We start from the raw sequence: 19,299 nt of genomic DNA, 5'->3' as shown, positions 1-19,299 counted from the left end.
TCGTGAGTGTCACATAAAACGAGAATTGTTCGATGCAGCTGCAAAAGACCGCAATCTTTCCACCTGCACGATGCGTGCAGCGGGAGTAAGAAGACAAAGCATCCATCCCGTTCTTACACATTCTTAAAGCCCGTGGGCGCTATAGGCATCCGTTTGGTTCAAAAAATTTCAACAGCCCAATGTCGGGCTTTAGGAACAAGGTGTTTGAGGTGCACCGTACAAGTTTTTATTGGTAGATCAGGGATTAATAGAAACCATGAGTGGCGAAAACGGAAGACAGCCCCTACCCAACAAGTGATCTGAACCACATTCAAGTAATTTGACTTTAATTTCAACTTCTTCCACTAGTACTTGATATGGCAACCCTTGGCTTGCTTGACGGTATTGAGGCGCTTGGGTATTGAAAGCTTACGGCTATCTTCACGACGTCATCGTGAATCTGATACCAAAGCTTGGGCAGCTTCTGCGCTAAATCTTCGAGGGCCGTCGTAGGAGACCTGTTTAGCTTTCACTTCAGGATAGCCCAGATATTCTCGATCGACATAAGGTCTGGACTCTAAGCAGGGTGCATAAGGGTCTTCAGATTTAGATCACGCAGCACCTTTTTCGTCTTATTGGTGGTGTTCGCAGGCGCGTTATCCTGTACAAACCGTGCTTGATCAGGGAAGCCGTTCAGAGCCCTTGATGAATGATACCTCATTTACCAAAATCTTGCGATAATATTCACCATTCACAGACGCTTCACAAATGAGGAGTGGACCGACTCCGCTACCACAAATGGAGCTCCATACCATTACAGACTTGTGACTACTATTAAAGGTAGGCTTCACACAGTTTGGAGTAAGCACTTCATGCTACGCTCCACATAAACCCAGCCTGTGGTGCCGTACATCTCAACCACAGTATCGCCAGTGAGAAGGACTTCATCCCAGTCCGTCTCAATCATCTTCTCGTACTGTTTCGCGTAGGCTAGGCGCATCTTGCGGTGCTTAGCGAACAGGAAATGTTTTTTTCGGGCGGAATGCCCCTGAAGACCAGTCTCGCTGATCCTTTCGCGGATTGTAATACGTGAAATAGACTTACCAATCTCTATCTCGGCGCTGCCAGTCGGGAGGCTCTAATGAAACGATTTCTCTCCACCTCGTGAGCAAAGCGACGGCCTTGACCTACGTCGGTCATTCTTGGTCGACCAAATCTCGGTGGTACGAGAGCGTGGCCATGTTTCTTATAGTATCTGATGATTTTTGCAACCGACGCCTTGGGCATGTTCAGTTGCGTTGCGATCTCTTGCCGTATCCAAGGCCACTGTTGCGCTTGTGGACGCATAGTAGACGGAGGCCATGAGCCCATTGGTGGCGTCGAGACTTTGGCTTATGTTGCGTTGGTGTTTGGGGTCGCCAAATGCAAATGCAAAATGAGGGCCGTTCATAACTGCTGTTGATATCCAGCCAAGGTCCAAATATACCAGAGACTAGGCCACACATCCGCTCAACCGTTTCACATTATGATGAGAACGAGTATTTCCTCTTACTACGTTGATTAATGCAAATTGTTTTTCTTTAATCTAATTTTCTTTTACACTTACGGTGACGATTTCGCGTGAGGATAGAGCTGAGTGTCGACGACATGGCATACAACACAAGCTACAACGACACCTTACTAGGTACGAGGGAGAGGCAGCGTACGTCGAGCTACTGTCGGGTGAGTCGCGGGGTCACGAAGCGCAGGGGTCATCATGATCCTTGTCGAGAAAATCTCAGTTTGGAGAGGAAGTCGTGTGATTTGTGTTCAACCGTACACTCGTACACGTTTTGTGGGTTTTAGGGCTCACCCACCGTGTCATCTTCGTTCAAATTATGTACAAGTCAGTAATTAATCCTTCTCGAAAAAGTTGTATATATACTACAATACCCGCAGCTTAGAGCGACCCTGAGAGTGAGCTAGGAACGCGTGCATACCGTTGCAGCTTGCACTACTGCTTCGCCTAACTTGATCTGTGGCTTTAAGATAGTGCAACATTCGTGTAACATTATGTTCAGTACAAACTTCAGTATAACTTTTGGTCTGATTTGGGGGGGGGGTCTTGAATTCCTGCCAGCCAATTCTCAGTCGAATGCTGATTCGCGGAGTTCTATAACGCTCCACCAATCAAAAAAGGGTGGGCGAGGACAGCAGAGAAATCAGCTTTCGAGCAAGCCAAATTTCGCGCCAAACGGATGTCTATAGCGCCCACCGGCTTCAAGAGTGTGTAAAAACGGGAGAGTGTCTTCACTTCCTACACCCGCTGTAAATTCTCGGGGCCGAGTCGAAAACCACAGCAACATATTTTTGGAGTAGCAACCGCATACCTGGGTGATCACAAGTTGCGACAAAGGGTTGCGAGTCAAATATAAGTATATACAACTACAAGCACGAAATATAAGTCAGCGTCTTAGCGCAAGCGGCTCGGTAGAGAATAAGAGTTTCAAGACTCCACCGGGCTGGCAGGAGAAGTTTAAGAAGCGGTACAATCTAATTCTCGACACAGACATCTACCAGAACTCTTTCACTAAACACGAAGACTGTGTGTCTTAAGATTTTTAAAAATCTCAAACTCTAGTGAAAAACACAAAATCGAGCCCTGCAACATCTTTAACACCTTGGCTCCGAACGTCGTAAGATACGCCATTCGGTTATTTAAATGTCGTAACTGACGACATAGCGCGATTTATATTTAAAAAAATGGCTCAGATATGATTATCACATACTTTAATCAAGTTTTTTTCCAGCATCCGCTACATATAAGCTGCAAGAGGTATCTGCGACAAGCTCACATAACCGGGTCAGGTGGATGACGGGTACCAGTCTGGTCCAGACCACTCATCGAGAATTTGCTGGCTGGCAGGAATGCGGTCCAGTCGCCGCGAAAAACTCGCCGCCTCGGTGTAGCAGCACATGACGTTGACTTCGGACACTTGTGGCGACAGCTCACGGCGGCGAGGTGGACGTCCAAGCGGCCAACCGGTTATCAGACTGAGTAGACGTATACCAGTCCAAAGGGAGAGAATGTGTTGGTAGGAGAGCGCGCTGTGGTGGAGCACGCCTTCGAGTCGGGCTTGCTGGTCGAGGACGAGGAGGATTCGGCAGATGCAGTAGATGGTGGTGGAGACGAGAATGTAGAAGAGGAGGGCGGCGGCGAGGAGCATGTTGGAGTGGAGGGCGGCGAAGGTGGCGGTGACGATGCCTCCATTAGACCCTCTCAGATTGACATTAGTGTTTTGTCGCAGAACACCATCGATCAGTTGTTTGGCGCCTCCGATGACAGAGTCTGAACGCTCGCAAACCGCCGTAGCGAGAGCATTTAACCTCTCCCTGAGAGGCCAGGAAAATGACGAGGAGCAGCGAGACGCGGCAGCCAGCTTGCGCCTGCTGTCGGACGCGTCGGGGATGCAGAGTGAGGGGGTGGACGAACGTGATGTCACTTCTCCCACTGTCCCTCCACGGCGAGTTCGAATCCCGCTGAAACCCCGCGCGGACGTCAATGTGTTGCAGGACGAGAGAGTAGCAGTGAGTACGAGGACTTCAGCTCTGATGACAGCGATGGTGTTGGTATCTGCGATGAGGACGGCGACTCTGAAGGAGACGAGTTCGACGAGGAGAAGGATGAGCTCTCTGACAGTGAGGCGGGGAGTATGATCAAGCTTTTCTTGCGTCACTTCATGTTGGCGGCGATGATGCACTGAGCAGAGCTGCTGTCAAGGAACGAACCAGAGCTCTGCGGGCGATGCAGTGGACCCCAGCCTCGACAGAGTTTGAGACCTATACTCCTTCGTACTTTGGGCTCAGTGCGGAGGAGTTAAGGCCTGTCGGTGAATTGCTTGATGTCTGCCTGTCTCCTCTTCTAACACTATTCTACTCTGTGCCGAAACCAGTGTGGGTGTCGATCACCAAGGAGACCAACCGCTACGGTTTGCAACAGTGCAGAGTCGAGCAGAATGGATGGCTGCGCGGCAGAGTGGACGCCATCGTGAGACCGCCGCACAAATTGCTCGGCGCTTGAAAGCAACGCAAGCGTTCGATACTCACGAAATTCTTCATGTGGTTGGGCTACTAGTGGCGCTTGCTGTGTCCCCAGAAGAGGCGCTTCAGTGCGCATTGGACCATGGTCATGGACGGCGCCATACCAGCTGGACTCTTTGGGCGGTACATGACGCATGACCGCTGCCAAAACATCCTGCGTGACCTTCACTTCGTGGACAACACTGCTGGGCACGGCCGCGATAAGCTATGGAAACTGCGTCCTGTCGTGGACAAGATCCAAGAACACTTCTTTATACCAGCCATCTTTTCGTTTGATGAAGGCGTGCTTCCTGCCACGTCGAAGCGCAACACCATTCGAATGTTTATGAAGGACAAGCCGCATCGATACGGCTCCAAGCTATTTATGTTGTTTGACGCAAAGACCGCGTACTGTCACAGATTGTTTTTGTTTTTTAAGTTTTTTTTTGCTATTTCGTAGCTTACTGGTTAAAGCTAGCATTTCTTGATGTCGTAACTGCTGTAGATTTGAAATTGATGTGGGGAAGTGTAGGAACGAAGATGGGGGTGATACCGGAATTGATTACATGACTGGAGCAGCAGCCGTCTTACGGAATCTGAAGACTGCGCTCACTCCTCAATCGCGACACAACTGGCATGCTGTAGTCATTGACAGATATTACTCCTCCATTCTTCTCGCTGTCGAGCTACTGAAGATGAACGTTTATGTGGCTGTAACGATCATGACGAACTGGTTGAGGTTCGACAAGAGCACCACGTCAGTGAACAAGACCCGCCCATCAAGCATCCCGCGTGGCTCCTTTGTCTTCTCGCGCTCTGTCGCGGTCCCCACCATGACCTCATGCCTCTGGTGGGACCAGGAGCCTGTCTACTACCTCTGCACGGGCTCTGCCATGGCGCCGACCACTATCGAGAGGAAGGTAAAGCGGGTGGGTGCGATTCAAGTGGGGTGCCATGAGTCTGTGAAGGACTACCAGAACTATATGGGCGGAGTTGATCCCCATGATCAACTCCGTCTCCAGGGTTACTCCCTCCAAATGTCTACCCGGCTCACTAAGTACTACAAGGGGTTGTTATTGGGGTTCTTGGACCTGGCCCTAGTAAACGCGTACCTGACCCACAAAGAGGCAGCCGGAATCAAGGGAGCAGTCGCCATAAAACGTTCCGAGTGGTTTGCAGTCCTTCAGAACCAGCTCCTGCAACTTCATTCGAGGACTTTGTGGGGTCCAGGCAACGCCACCTCGATCCAGCCAGAAACGTAGGCGAACACCAGTCCGCCTGACACACGGGCTCCAGCAGTCCGAAGACTGGGTTACCGTCAGTGGCGTTCAGAAGCGCCGCCAAAGGTCGTGCAAGGTTTGTGCGCTTCTGCGCACCGAAAAGAAAAAGTCTTTTGCGACGACTTACTACTGCGAGCGTTGCTCCGTTGACGCCGCAAAATGCTGGTTGTGCAACAAGATCCGCCGCGAGTACAAGGACGTCGCCAAGACCTGTTTCGAGATCTGGCACGACGACTTCGGCGCAAGGCAGGATATCCCGGCTAACCTGGGGAAGCGCGTCGTGCTGCACCGGCCTGTCAAGAATGCAGGAAAGCGCAAGAAGACACGGCGGGACCTGCAGCTTCCACGCGAGGAGGGAATCGATGGTAGCGACGCTGACAATGACGACGATGGTGAGTAAGCGTGTAGGCTGCGTTTCAGCTGATGAGCTGTGATCTTCGTGTGATTGAATGCAAAGATTGTTGAACCAACGTACGTTTTTATCTGTTTTCCGAAATGAGTTGCAGAATAGTGAACCCCCTCAGCCATTTGCTGACTGCAAGTGGAGTCTGTTACGACATTGAGCGGCGATTGCTCTATCACAATGTCGTATCACTTACGACATCGGCCAAAACCCTGCTGACAATTTATACACCTATCCCGACACGAAACACATGGCTTTTACAAAGTACAAGTGATTTTGTAAGCCGTAGCTTACGACCGAGTACCGTTCGGATACAAGGTGTTAATGGACCAAGTACCAGGTTATTTTGAGACAGAAACAAAATCAACGGTTGCAACACGAGGAACTTCAAGATGTTCTTCTTACGAAAAGGAGCACAAATGTTTTACCGTGACTTTTTCCATCACTACTGGGGGTGAATTTCTAAAATCGTATGTGTTGTTTTCAAAGGTGAAAAGCAAACCAAAACTTGGTGTTCTCAAGAGCGACAATTTTGGTTGATGCGAATCCAAAAGGGATGAGACGCGGCAGCCCTTTTTAAAGTCAGTATTTTTTTTAGCTTCGACTTAACCCCTTGAGACCCGAGCTGTTTCGGCGCAAACTTAACCGAATCCCTAGTCTCTCAAACGTGTATGTGGGGGGAAGGGCTTTCATATAAATTCCTATATGTTTTGCTAACATGTATAGTGCATAGCCGCACTATAACCCTATACCTGGAAGACTGTCTCTCCTGTTATCTTGTACCTTCATCTTGTCGAAGGCCCGAAAACGAGCGATATACACTTTAGTCATATTAGCGTGTATAGTAGACTACAAAACCGGTACCTGCATGTGTGACAGGAACTGGTAAGGCGGACATAGGTTGAACAAGCTTGGTACATAACTAAACCAATGTAACATATGCAGTCAAGTTCAATATCGTAATATTGAGGGCATACAAAATCTAAGTAAAAATTTACGATCGACGCCTTTGATCAGTCAGTCATCTCAGCATCCGGAGCGCGGCGAGCCCGCTTTGGCTGATGCAAGCCGCTCGTCGTGGTTTCATCTCCGAGCGACTGGAAACTCTCAGCCTCATCATTTTCCTCGTTCGAGCATTCGCGACGTCCCGGTGTACGTGCGCGGATCGTGCGCTTCACTGCCTTCTTGGGGAGCAGCGTTCCGTTTCTCCAGACCTTGTGCCAGATATCGAAGCAAGACATTGCAGCTCCGTTGTACGTGTGACGAACCTTCTCACAGAGGAAAACCCGCCAAGCCATGGGTCTCTTCGACGTGTTGGGCAGCTTACACTCGCTACAGTATACCGACGAATCTCCACCTTTCGCGTTGTCGGTGCCCTTCAAGAGCGAGCAGACCTTGCACGCTCTCGTACGGCGCTTCCGCCCTTGCTGGTTGTTGCCACTGCGCCACTCGTCATTTTGCACAGGTTGGTGTGCGGCTTGGCGAGAATTTGTGCGCTGCATCGGTTTGGTCGGTGTCACTTGTAAGCACGCGCTGTCGTGCAAAGTCGCCCAGTCCTCCTCGCGTAGCTGACACAACTCTAGATGTAGTTGCTTCAAAAAGCTTTACGTGAGTCAGCTTCGGGTTGTTTGCCTTAGTCTGTCTGGCGTTGTAGACAATGAAGGCATTGATAATGGCAAGATCAACGAGTTCGAGAAATAGAGACTTATAGTATTTCTTGTACTTGATACATAGCTGCAGCGAGTATCTACAACATGTATCATACACGATTAGATATATCCATAACTTGGATGTACAATATTGATGCACTTTACCTTTGCAGACGCAGCTGGTCGTGCACGTCGACACCTCCCATGTACGTCTGGTAATCCTTCACAATACGGGGGCAGGCCACTTCTTGTTGTTCACCCGTCAGCTTCTCACGGCGTACTATTCGGTCAATCGCAACACTTCCACCTGTGCCTAGCATGTGCACCGATCGTGTATCCCACCAACGCACAACTTTCATGTCAGGAACTTGGAGTGCTTTGGCCACTGAGTACGTGCCTCTCTCAATATTTGATGGTCGGTTCTTCGGTATCTGAGGCGGCTTCTTTTTGTCACCCTTCTGCTTTTTTGGTATCAACTTAGTGCTGAGCCCCAAGCTGTCGGTACGCACAGTGCCGATAGAGTAGAAACCCATGGTAAGCAGCTGAACCGAGAGCGGCACTGCCGTGTAGAACCGGTCTGTCACAATGAGGCGCATGGAACCGTCTGCAGGAGCCGTGGGGCCAAATACCGCGCGGAGGTTGCGCACGACGGCTGCAGGGCCGGACTTGTAGTCAGTAGAACCTGTTCCTCCAGCCCTCTCCTTTTTGCCACAATAAACTTCAAACCTGTATCGTACATCATAGTAGATATATTAGTTTGTACCGTACATGATAAGCCAACTTAGCCACCAAAAAAAAAGTGACGTGCCAAAGAGCACGTCCTACATACCGGATGCAATATGCAGTCGTCGAACAACACAGCATGAATAGTTTCGTTCCCCATTCGTGCGGCTTATCCTTCATATACACTCTCATCCGGTTGAACGTTGATCTCGAAGGCAACATAGCCTCATCGAAGGCCATGATTGATGGAGGCGTGTATCCTGCTGCGAAGCGGTTCTGCAGAGCGTCAATAACCGGCCGTAGTTTCCACGCCCTATCTGTTGCAGCGCGTTCGTCCCCGTTTCGGCTAAAATGAAGGTTCCTCGAGAGATGCATGAAGCGATTTCGAGCCATGAAAAAACCAAAACACCCTCGTGGAATTGCCCCCTCGTCCGTAGTCCTCCAGTGATGCGCCAATTTCTCCTTGTTGGGAACGATTGATCTTGCAATCAATAAACCCAAAAATACACAAAGCTCTCGGGGCGTAATGTCCGCGGAACTCTCCAACTCGTTCCGTAGCTTTTCTTTGCTCTTTGATTTGTAGCCAGTAAGCTTCGACGAGATTAGCGTCTGCAAGAACACCTAGCATTGAATATACAAGTTATATAAATTTTCAAACGTGTATGTACAGCTTTGACCAACCTCCAGTAGAGACATCACAAATTCCTGAGCCTCCGTTTGACTCCTCATCCGCGCTTACTGCAGCTTCTGAGTCCTGGGCATCTTCTGCTGCGTCATGCGATGGCTCACTACCGCTGTCTATATCGTCAAACGCCGATGCAAGGTTACGTTGCCTTTCAGGTGACGGATCTACAACAGTATATTCACAGTCAGGGCAGCAGAACCAAAGGCAAGCAGCAACATGACGTGCACGAACCAGCTGTGGCATCAGAAATGGTCATGTGTGGCGATGCCAGAACTACTGCAGACGCTTCTTGTGGTGCCTGCACCTCTGGTGGCGGTGTTCGCAGTGCTGCTGTTGTACATGATGATACCAACATACACGATTAGTTAATCTCAAAACTTGTCGAATACATGATAGTTACCGTCGTTTGTGGTCGTCATGGCTTCTGCTGCGCGCTTCTCTGCAGCTCTCTGTGCATTCGCAGACCCTTCTCGCCTCGCTGTCTTCTTTGCCTCTAGTGCAGCTAATCTCACATCAGCGTTAGAATAAATCAAAAATGTGCACCACTTGCATTTGCCTACCAATGTCCATTTTGTCCAGGTACGTCATTACCTCCTCCTCTCCGACGAAATAGTCCTCGCTCCGGATATCCTTCTTCGTCTTGCTCGGCTTCAGATAAGTGAAGTCCACCGACGGGCCTGCCGGTTTCTTCGAGTGCCATCCAGCTTTCTTGAGCTCCCGCCACCTCGCCTGGAACGCCATTACCGGCGACGGCGTGAGTTCTGCGTGCTTCGCGTCGAATCTTCAAATGAGAGAAAATTGAGTGGCGACCAGTCTTTTCCTTTCGTAATACATATGCAATTTGCAAGTTTGATATGTTGTGTACTTTCTTTTGAAAATGTGGCTTTTCTAAAGCGCATATTTATGTCAATTCTGCAGAAAGTGTGGATAACTACCTACCCCTTGTTGACATGAAGTTTGCATTTGCGGATACAAAAACTAAGTACAATATTATCTAACTTGTACGGTCCACGTTAAGTTTTTTCACGTAACATGTACGGTCCGTCCCAAGGGGTTAAAAGTTTTAGAATTGAAAAAGAATGAATGTGGGCAAGAGCATTCCACACTCCTACTCCCGAAGATCGTCACCGGTGCTTTTCGTGGTGCCACGGCGTGCGTGGTCCACGCTGGTAATGTGTAGCCAACTGAATTCATTGGGGTGCGACTTTTTATTTGTAGTGTCGGTCGTCCAAATGTCCAGTGGATATTCCATTTTTTAGCTTCATCATGCTCTTTCCTATAAGTTCGGCCACTTTCATAAAAATCTAAGTGGAACATCCGCTTTCTTCAGTGCTAAAACACCCACTTCGAATGCCTCTAGCAACAGCGGCTTACATAGTATGCGAAAGACAAGCCTTAAAAAGTCTGTGGCTTAAGGCCAAACCCCATTGCACCAAGTAGCGTATTGCTTAAGCGAACACAGCATCAGCAGGAGCGCGTCCATCTCGGCTTCGTTCACTCCTTTTATTCGTTCAAGATGCCCATTGACCCACGATCACCCCCTATACTTGGTTGTATAGAAGAGCTCGCTAATTGAAAAGCTCGTCAAAGTGAGGCCTCACTTCCGCTTTGCTCCACGAAGAAGTCGAAGATTGAAAATTGCTGGCGGGTGTGTGGTCGTGGTCGTCTTCACTAGAGGATTTCCATCACGAGATCGCTTTGTAAATGCGTAGCGAGAGGAGTACGCTGGCAGCAGATCGCATTGGACCGGAGGGTATTGCAGTGAGCTTCAACGAGGAAACAGAATATATTGGGCGCTCTGCGTCAAGCCCTACTCTACTTGACAGAGTGAGAGCCATTCGTTTCGGCGCATACCGCGTTGCTGGTGAGAAATCTCGAAAGGTGATTCGTGGTGCTGCGAGTGAGAGAGCTGGCTCTCGTTTAGCTGCGTGTTGTGTTATTGATTTGTCATTGTAAAGAAGAAATATAGGTGTGATGTCTGCTAAATTCTCAACAATAGAAATAACTAACACGAAGGTCCAAAATCAAACGCTTGGTTAGCGGTGTGTTGCCCTTGTATGAGTGTATGCACCACGTTAGTATCGTGGAAACACCACGCCGTGTTTGAGCTAATTTTGTATTTTTCTATGAAACGGCTACCTGTCCGTGCTAATGACTTGGACCTGCTTCCAAATAGCCAGGTAGAACAAAAACTCGCAGGGAGTTTGAAAACAGCGAATCCAAATTCTATTATGATGAACATTTGTCTAACGTAGCCTAACCATGCCAAGTATTTATTTATCACTGATAATTGCATTTATACTGGCAATGATGTACCGAGTCTAACGAAAAGATGCTTGTATAAAATCTGGATAGATATAGTCGCTCGAAAAAGGCTATCTCGTTTTTCAAGCTACAAAAAGTGTGGCAGTGCTGTGACCTCAATATTTTTTTAATTGTTTACAGTCTAATAGCTCTTGCCAAATTCTATCGAACAGGATTGCTTTATGCTTTAAATATTTGGAACCTAATTAGGTATGAAATTCAAATCTCTCACCTATCCCTCGGATTTTCAGCCAACCATATGGTCGTGTTATAAGCATACACCCTGCCAAATTCGATATGGTGTACAATATCATATTTGATATTAATTAAGGTTTTGCACGTGTTAGATATGCGCCATGCGCTCGCTACAATGGCGTAAAGTATGCGGTCTCATAGTGTACGTACAAGGTATCTTTGTGCCACCAGACATTAATAAATCTAAGCAGGTAAAGATGAACTAAAGCGATTAGCATATTTACCAATGGCTTTTGTGTGGCCCCCTGCTCAGAGCAAAAATGAACCAGTAGTAGACTTCCACGCAATCAGTGATGACTCAGCAGTCCGCACACGACTCCAGATACTTTGGGACACGAAAAATCATCTTTGGTGGCGAACTTGCCACTCGACTCGCGATCAATGATGCACATCGCTCACTTGTACTATTAAAACGCATCGGCGTGTCGGCTTAATAAACCGGGGGCCAGCACATCGCCTGACACTATCCACCCCTGTCAAACGTCAGTTGTTTCACACATTAAGCCAGCATGCCGTATTGTGCATGTCATATTTAATTGATTTTGAAGCTCCCCGGTGTCAAATCGCACAAAATTAGGTTTAAAAATATCATTTTAAGTGGCAAGGAACTCCATCACCCTGATGGAGCAATTACATGTATTAATACCAACTGATACTTTTGCACCAGGTAAAAAAATAATTGCATCGAATAACTCGCCATATGTTATGAGCACGGAGTTGAGATAAACTAAATAAAAAGCTATATGAAGGATTTTGTCAACGGTCAGGCGATTCTGTCATTTCTTGATTTTCCACTCACCAACGAATAATGCTGCCAGCACACCACCCTCCTGGAACGCTAAGCGACCACGTAATTGGCTGTGTGGCGCAGCGATATTTGCCTCCTGACCAGCAATATGGTGACAATCTGCGATACGGCCACCACGCTCCGCTACAAGATTCGAGGGCGGGCATGTTCATGGGAACCTTTACATCGGTCGAAGCAGGCATGGACCAACACTTGATTGAATTCTCGAAGACCAATCTTTACGGGTTCAAAAGATGCAGGTTATCGGAAAATCGAAGATATAATAATGCAGGAGATGAGTCCACGGACGAGCATCGCCGAGAATATCATCGGATGAGGCAACAACGATATCGAGAGCGACAACGTCAACGTGAAAAAGCGCTCGAGGAGACGATTCGACACTTGGAAACTGAAGTTAGCGGGCTCAGGCTGCGTAGTCAGCTCAAATTTCAAGTACATTCAAAGTTCAACATGTTGGGTGGTCGCTACCGAGTACTTTCGCATTTTTCGATGTGGCGTTTTTACTCGTGACAAAATGAGCTCGAATGACATTGAATTTCTATTCTCAGCAATGTCTCCTGACATTTTGGTCGACACATCAAGTGGCGTAGATGCGCTGCTAAGAAAGTGGAATCTCCTGACACAGTGGTTTCCCGACGTAAGCATTCAGGTGAAGCAGTTGAAGCAGACTGCGGAGCACTCTATTGTCGCTTTAACCACCATCAGTTTCACCATTACAGCTTCAGCAATTCGAGGTGCGTTCCCCCATTTGTTCGAAGCCAGAGAAGGCAGTCGCTGTGCCCAAGTCGCGGCGCGATTGCGAGACAAGCACCTTGTTTTGACAGGCTCGGTACGTTTCGATTGGGACATGAAGAGCAAGCAAGTCATCCTCCTGCATCACCAGGTGGATATGGTGTCTGTGTTAGTTCGTCTGCTGGACGACCTAGAGGATGTGGTCTTAGTATTCGATGGCGCGAATATTACACCTGAGTGTGTCGTACATGACGGTACCTGCAGCGTTCAACAACATCAGCTTCTAAAATTGTAAATACTTATACTAGAACTACTATTATACTACTATCGGTACTATAGCTAGTAGTACTGAGATTGGGCTGCCGGTGGTTGAAGAAAATAGCTACCAGGTTGAGTCGGCCACAGCGAGTGCCGGTGCTACTGGTGGCGAGAAAGAGTCTGCGACTGTGAAAGGTCAGAAGGAGTTTGCGACTTTGTCCAGGGTTGTTGCTGACGTCAAATCGGTCAAGAAGGAAAGCAAGACGGAGTCGAAGACGTCGAAGGAGGCCAAGTCGGACGCCACCGACAAGTCGAAGGACAAGTAAAATCAAGCTGAATGTTTGAAAAAAGTAGTAGTCTAACGCTATGGGCGAAAGACATTGTAGCGTAGAAAACTAAAGTGGTAGGTGTTAGGAATACAAAGCCAAATGGATGTGATGGCATCTGCCATGTTAAAGTGATATGGGACACCAGATTATCAGCTCAAGTCGTGATGACAACAAGGCTCGAATTACAGCAACGGTAGAGTAGAATCAAACGGTGTCGAGTAGGAGGAACCAACAGTTACAGCGTTGGTAAAGTAGAATCTTACGGTATCGAGTACAAACAAGCAGTTAGTTTGAGATCCGCCACTTGGTTGTAACGTCTCTCAACGCTTCTCTCTCATCGTCTTACCGATTAATCACAGCGAACGAAGGAAAACAATGCCACTACGAGGGGTGACCACGATGGCTGATGCAACATCAACGCCCAGACCGCAGCTCGATCGGACTGGCCTCCTTGCTCTCTCACTTGTCATCTCGCTTCCTCCCTGACACTCGACAGCCAACCTGCAGCTCCATCAACTACTTTTGCACCTGCCCAACAAGATGCACTCCAAATTTGTCGCCATAGTGGGCCTGTGTGTCGCTGCTTCAATCCTGCATGCAACTGACGCTGCTACTAGAATGAACCCGCGTCGTCAACTCGGGTCGTACAAGGACTACGACCACCACCAGCACAAGCACGACCACGACCACAAGAAACACTACCACCACGACAAGAAGGACCACCCGCACTACTACCGTCGTCGCCTGGAAGGTAAGGACACCAAGGCTACCGATTATAAGGACACCAAGGCTACCGAGTCTTCGGACTACAGCTACGGCAAAGGCGATTATGGTCACGGGCACGACCACCAGGGCTATGGCCATGGACTATGGTCACGATGACTGTGGCCGCGATAGCTACGGCCACGATGATTATAAGCACAACGACTACAAGCACAAAGGCTACGGATTCGACAGCGGCGACGACTACAAGGGATATGGTAGCGGCTACAGCTACAGCTATAAGAACTATGGAGGCGACTGCGACGACTACTACGGTCACGGCAACGACTACTACCCTGATTACTACTCGTCATATGGTGGTGGCAACGGCAACGGCTACTACCCCGACTACTACTCGTCGTACAATGGTGGGTATGGCAATGGAAATGGATACTACCCGGACTACTACTCTTCCTACGGCTACCCAAGTTACGGCGGCTACGGCTACTCCTACTTCGGGTACCCGGGCTACTTTGGTTATGAGTCGGCCACAGCGAGTGTCGGTGCTACTGGTGGCGAAAAAGAGTCTGCGACTGCGAATGGTCAGAAGGAGTCTGCGACTGTGTCTACGGACGCTGCCGACGTCAAGTCGGTCAAGAAGGAGAGCAAGACGGAGTCAAAGGCGTCGAAGGAGACCAAGTCGGACGCCACCGACAAGTCGAAGGACAAGTAAAATCAAGCTGAAACCGTGTGAGAAAAGTAGTATATGGGTGAAAGACGTTGTAAGCCCGCGTTGAACTGTGTAGCGTAGAAAACTAAAGTGGCAGGTGTGAGGAATACAAAGCCAATGGATGTGATCGCTTTACCATGTTAAAGTGACATGTGTCCCCGAATTATCAGTTGCTAAAGTCGTTAGCGATGTGGATCCATGCTCCGATTGCAGCAGCGGTAGAGTAGAATCTAACGATATAGAGTAGAAACCAAGAATTACAGCACGCGGACGTGCAATCACTGTCAATCTGCATGAGTTTGCAAAACAAACCTTGTGCCATCAACAAGAAGACTCATCAGTGCATTCATTCCTCTCCTTATACAGTGCTCTGCTAGTGGAATCGTGTACGGCAGTGGTGTAGATAGCCTATAGACAAGCTGCCCTTTTTTGAGTAGTAGTAGTAGTGGCAGTAGCCGTAGTAGTAGTAGTAGTAGTGGTACTAGTAGTAGTCGTAGTAGTAGTAGTATCTACTGAAGCCGTAGTAGTAGTAGTGACAGTAGCCGTAGTAGTAGTAGTAGTAGTAATAGTAGATGTCACTGAAGGAATTGAAGTTGTTTTGAAGTAGTAGTCCAAAAATTGCTGACAAAGTAATACAAGTGGCCGCTGTTGCTGTTTTTTTTGCAATAATAGTACCTCGAAGTATTAGATTGTGTAAGTATTCGTGTGATCTTGCATTCTCAAAATACGTCTAATATACTTCTCCTAGACCGTGATGTCTGCATAACTACAGTTTGCAGTCTATCACTTATTGTTGACTCGACTCATTCTCTCAACGCTTCTCTCTCATCGTCTTCTCGATCAATCACAGCGAGCGAAGAAAGACAATGCCACGACGAGGGGTGACCACGATGGCTGATGCAACATCAACGCCCAGACCGCAGCTCGATCGGACTAGCCTCCTCGCTCTCTCACTTGTCATCTCGCTTCCTCCCTGACACTCGACAACCAACCTCCAGCTCCATCAACTAGTTTCGCAACTGACCAACAAGATGCACTCCAAATTTCTCGCCATAGTGGGCCTGTGTGTCGCTGCTTCTATTCTGCATGCGACTGACGCTGCTAATAGAATGCCCCCACGTCGTCAACTCGGGTCTTACAAGGACTACGGCCACAGCCAGCACAAGCACGACCACGACCACAAGAAACACCACCACCACGACAAGAAGGACCACTCGCGCTACTACCGTCGTCGCCTGGAAGGTAAGGACACCAAGGCTACCGATTATAAGGACACCAAGGCTACCGAGTCTTCCGACTACAGCTACGGCAAAGACGATTATGGTCACAGCCACGACCACCACGGCTATGGTCATGATGACTATGGTCACGATGACTGTGGCCGCGATAGCTACGGTCACGATGATTATAAGCACAGCGACTACAAGCGCAAAGGCTACGGATACGGTAGCGGCGACGACTACAAGGGCTATGGTAGCGGCTACAGCTACAGCTATAAGAACTATGTTGGCGACTGCCACGACTACTACGGTCACGGCAACGACTACTACGGTCACGGCAACGACTACTACCCTGATTACTACTCGTCATATGGTGGTGGCAACGGCTACGGCTACTACCCCGACTACTTTCGTCGTACAATGGTGGGTATGGCAATGGAAATGGATACTACCCGGACTACTACTCTTCCTACGGCTACCCAAGTTACGGCGGCTACGGCTACTCCTACTTCGGGTACCCGGGCTACTTTGGTTATGAGTCGGCCACAGCGAGTGTCGGTGCTACTGGTGGCGAAAAAGAGTCTGCGACTGCGAATGGTCAGAAGGAGTCTGCGACTGTGTCTACGGACGCTGCCGACGTCAAGTCGGTCAAGAAGGAGAGCAAGACGGAGTCAAAGGCGTCGAAGGAGACCAAGTCGGACGCCACCGACAAGTCGAAGGACAAGTAAAATCAAGCTGAAACCGTGTGAGAAAAGTAGTATATGGGTGAAAGACGTTGTAAGCCCGCGTTGAACTGTGTAGCGTAGAAAACTAAAGTGGCAGGTGTGAGGAATACAAAGCCAATGGATGTGATCGCTTTACCATGTTAAAGTGACATGTGTCCCCGAATTATCAGTTGCTAAAGTCGTTAGCGATGTGGATCCATGCTCCGATTGCAGCAGCGGTAGAGTAGAATCTAACGATATAGAGTAGAAACCAAGAATTACAGCACGCGGACGTGCAATCGACTGTCAATCTGCATGAGTTTGCAAAACAAACCTTGTGCCATCAACAAGTAAGACTCATCCGTGCACCCATTTCTCTCCTTGTGCATTGCTCTGCTAGTGGAGTCGTGTACGGCAGTGGTGTAGAGAGCATAGACAAGTTGCCCTTATTTAAGTAGTAGTAGTAGTAGTGGCAGTAGTCGTAGTAGTAGTAGTAGTGGTGGCAGTAGTCGTCGTCGTCGTCGTCGTAGTAGTAGTAGTAGTAGTAGTAGTATAAGTAGTAATAGTAGTAGTAATAGTGGAAGTTACTGAAGGAATTGAAACTGTTTTGAAGTAGTAGTCCAAAAATTGCTGACAAAGTGATACAAGTGGCCGCTGTTGCTGTTTTTTTGTTGCAATAATAGTACCTCGAAGTATTAGATTGTGTAAGTATTCGCGTGATCCTTGCATTCTCAAAATACGTCTAATATACTTCTCCTAGACCGTGATGTCTGCATAACTACAGTTTGCAGTCTATCACTTATTGTTGACTCGACTTATTCTCTCAACGCTTCTCTCTCATCGTCTTCTCGATCAATCACAACGAAGGGAAGAAAGACAATGCCACGACGAGGGGTGGACCACGATGGCTGATGCAACATCAACGCCCAGACCGCAGCTCGATCGGACTAGCCTTCTTGCTCTCTCACTTGTAATCTCGCTTCCTCCCTGACACTCGACAACCAACCTCCAGCTCCATCAACTAGTTTTGCAACTGCCCAACAAGATGCTTTCCAAATTTTTCGCCATAGTGGGCCTGTGTGTCGCTGCTTCAGCTCTGCATGCAACTGACGCTGCTACTAGAATGAACCCGCGTCGTCAACTCGGGTCATACAAGGACTACGACCACCACCAGCACAAGCACGACCACGACCACAAGAAACACTACCACCACGACAAGAAGGACCACTCGCGCTACTACCGTCGTCCGCCTCGAAGGTAAGGACACCAAGGCTACCGATTATAAGGGACACCAAGGCTACCGAGTCTTCGGACTACAGCTACGGCAAAGGCGATTATGGTCACGGGCACGACCACCAGGGCTATGGCCATGGACTATGGTCACGATGACTGTGGCCGCGATAGCTACGGCCACGATGATTATAAGCACAACGACTACAAGCACAAAGGCTACGGATTCGACAGCGGCGACGACTACAAGGGATATGGTAGCGGCTACAGCTACAGCTATAAGATGTATGTCGGCGACTTGCCCGATTAGAATGTCATCGACAGGATTTTTTACGTTCACGGCAACGACTGCTACCTTGATTACTCCTCGTCATATGGTGTGGGCAACTGTTACGGTTCGTACCCCGATTACTTTCGTCGTACAATGGTGGGTATGGCAATGGAAATGGATACTACCCGGACTACTACTCTTCCTACGGCTACCCAAGTTACGGCGGCTACGGCTACTCCTACTTCGGGTACCCGGGCTACTTTGGTTATGAGTCGGCCACAGCGAGTGTCGGTGCTACTGGTGGCGAAAAAGAGTCTGCGACTGCGAATGGTCAGAAGGAGTCTGCGACTGTGTCTACGGACGCTGCTGACGTCAAGTCGGTCAAGAAGGAGAGCAAGACGGAGTCAAAGGCGTCGAAGGAGACCAAGTCGGACGCCACCGACAAGTCGAAGGACAAGTAAAATCAAGCTGAAACCGTGTGAGAAAAGTAGTATATGGGTGAAAGACGTTGTAAGCCCGCGTTGAACTGTGTAGCGTAGAAAACTAAAGTGGCAGGTGTGAGGAATACAAAGCCAATGGATGTGATCGCTTTACCATGTTAAAGTGACATGTGTCCCCGAATTATCAGTTGCTAAAGTCGTTAGCGATGTGGATCAATTCTCCGATTGCAGCAGCGGTAGAGTAGAATGGCTGAGTATCCTAGTAGCGGATACTGCTATTTCCGGGAGCATAAGGATTCACAAACGTGCCTTCATGCGATTAAGCAGAGCATGAGATCAACCAACACATGCGATCGTGGATAAAGCTGCTCAAGATAGATGTAGGTAGTGCTAACTAGACGGAGAGCGAAGCCGCTCACTCTGCTTCTTCCTCCGCACCGATAAAGTCGAATCAATCCAGCTCAATCCTCGTCGCGCTCGTCGAAGTGCCGTCGACTCCCGTTCTAGGTGATTTGGCTTTTGTCGGCCCCAAGCACAT

General features: G+C 48.7%; 3 pseudogenes; all 3 read left to right on the top strand.

Moving 5' to 3' along the window:
* Positions 1-14,082: 14,082 nt before the first annotated feature.
* Positions 14,083-14,896, top strand: PITG_05905 (annotated as a pseudogene; the record flags this gene model as incomplete).
* Positions 14,897-15,927: 1,031 nt separating this feature from the next.
* Positions 15,928-16,841, top strand: PITG_05904 (annotated as a pseudogene; the record flags this gene model as incomplete).
* Positions 16,842-17,943: 1,102 nt separating this feature from the next.
* PITG_22793 lies at positions 17,944-18,779 on the top strand (annotated as a pseudogene; the record flags this gene model as incomplete).
* Between the last annotated feature and the right edge of the window lie 520 nt (positions 18,780-19,299).

The sequence above is a fragment of the Phytophthora infestans genome, genomic scaffold (genome assembly GCF_000142945.1).
Source record: "Phytophthora infestans T30-4 supercont1.9 genomic scaffold, whole genome shotgun sequence".
NCBI classification, from domain to species: Eukaryota; Oomycota; class Peronosporomycetes; order Peronosporales; family Peronosporaceae; genus Phytophthora; species Phytophthora infestans.
Note: the sequence above shows the minus strand (reverse complement) of the source record. Positions and strands in the feature narration are given on the sequence as shown.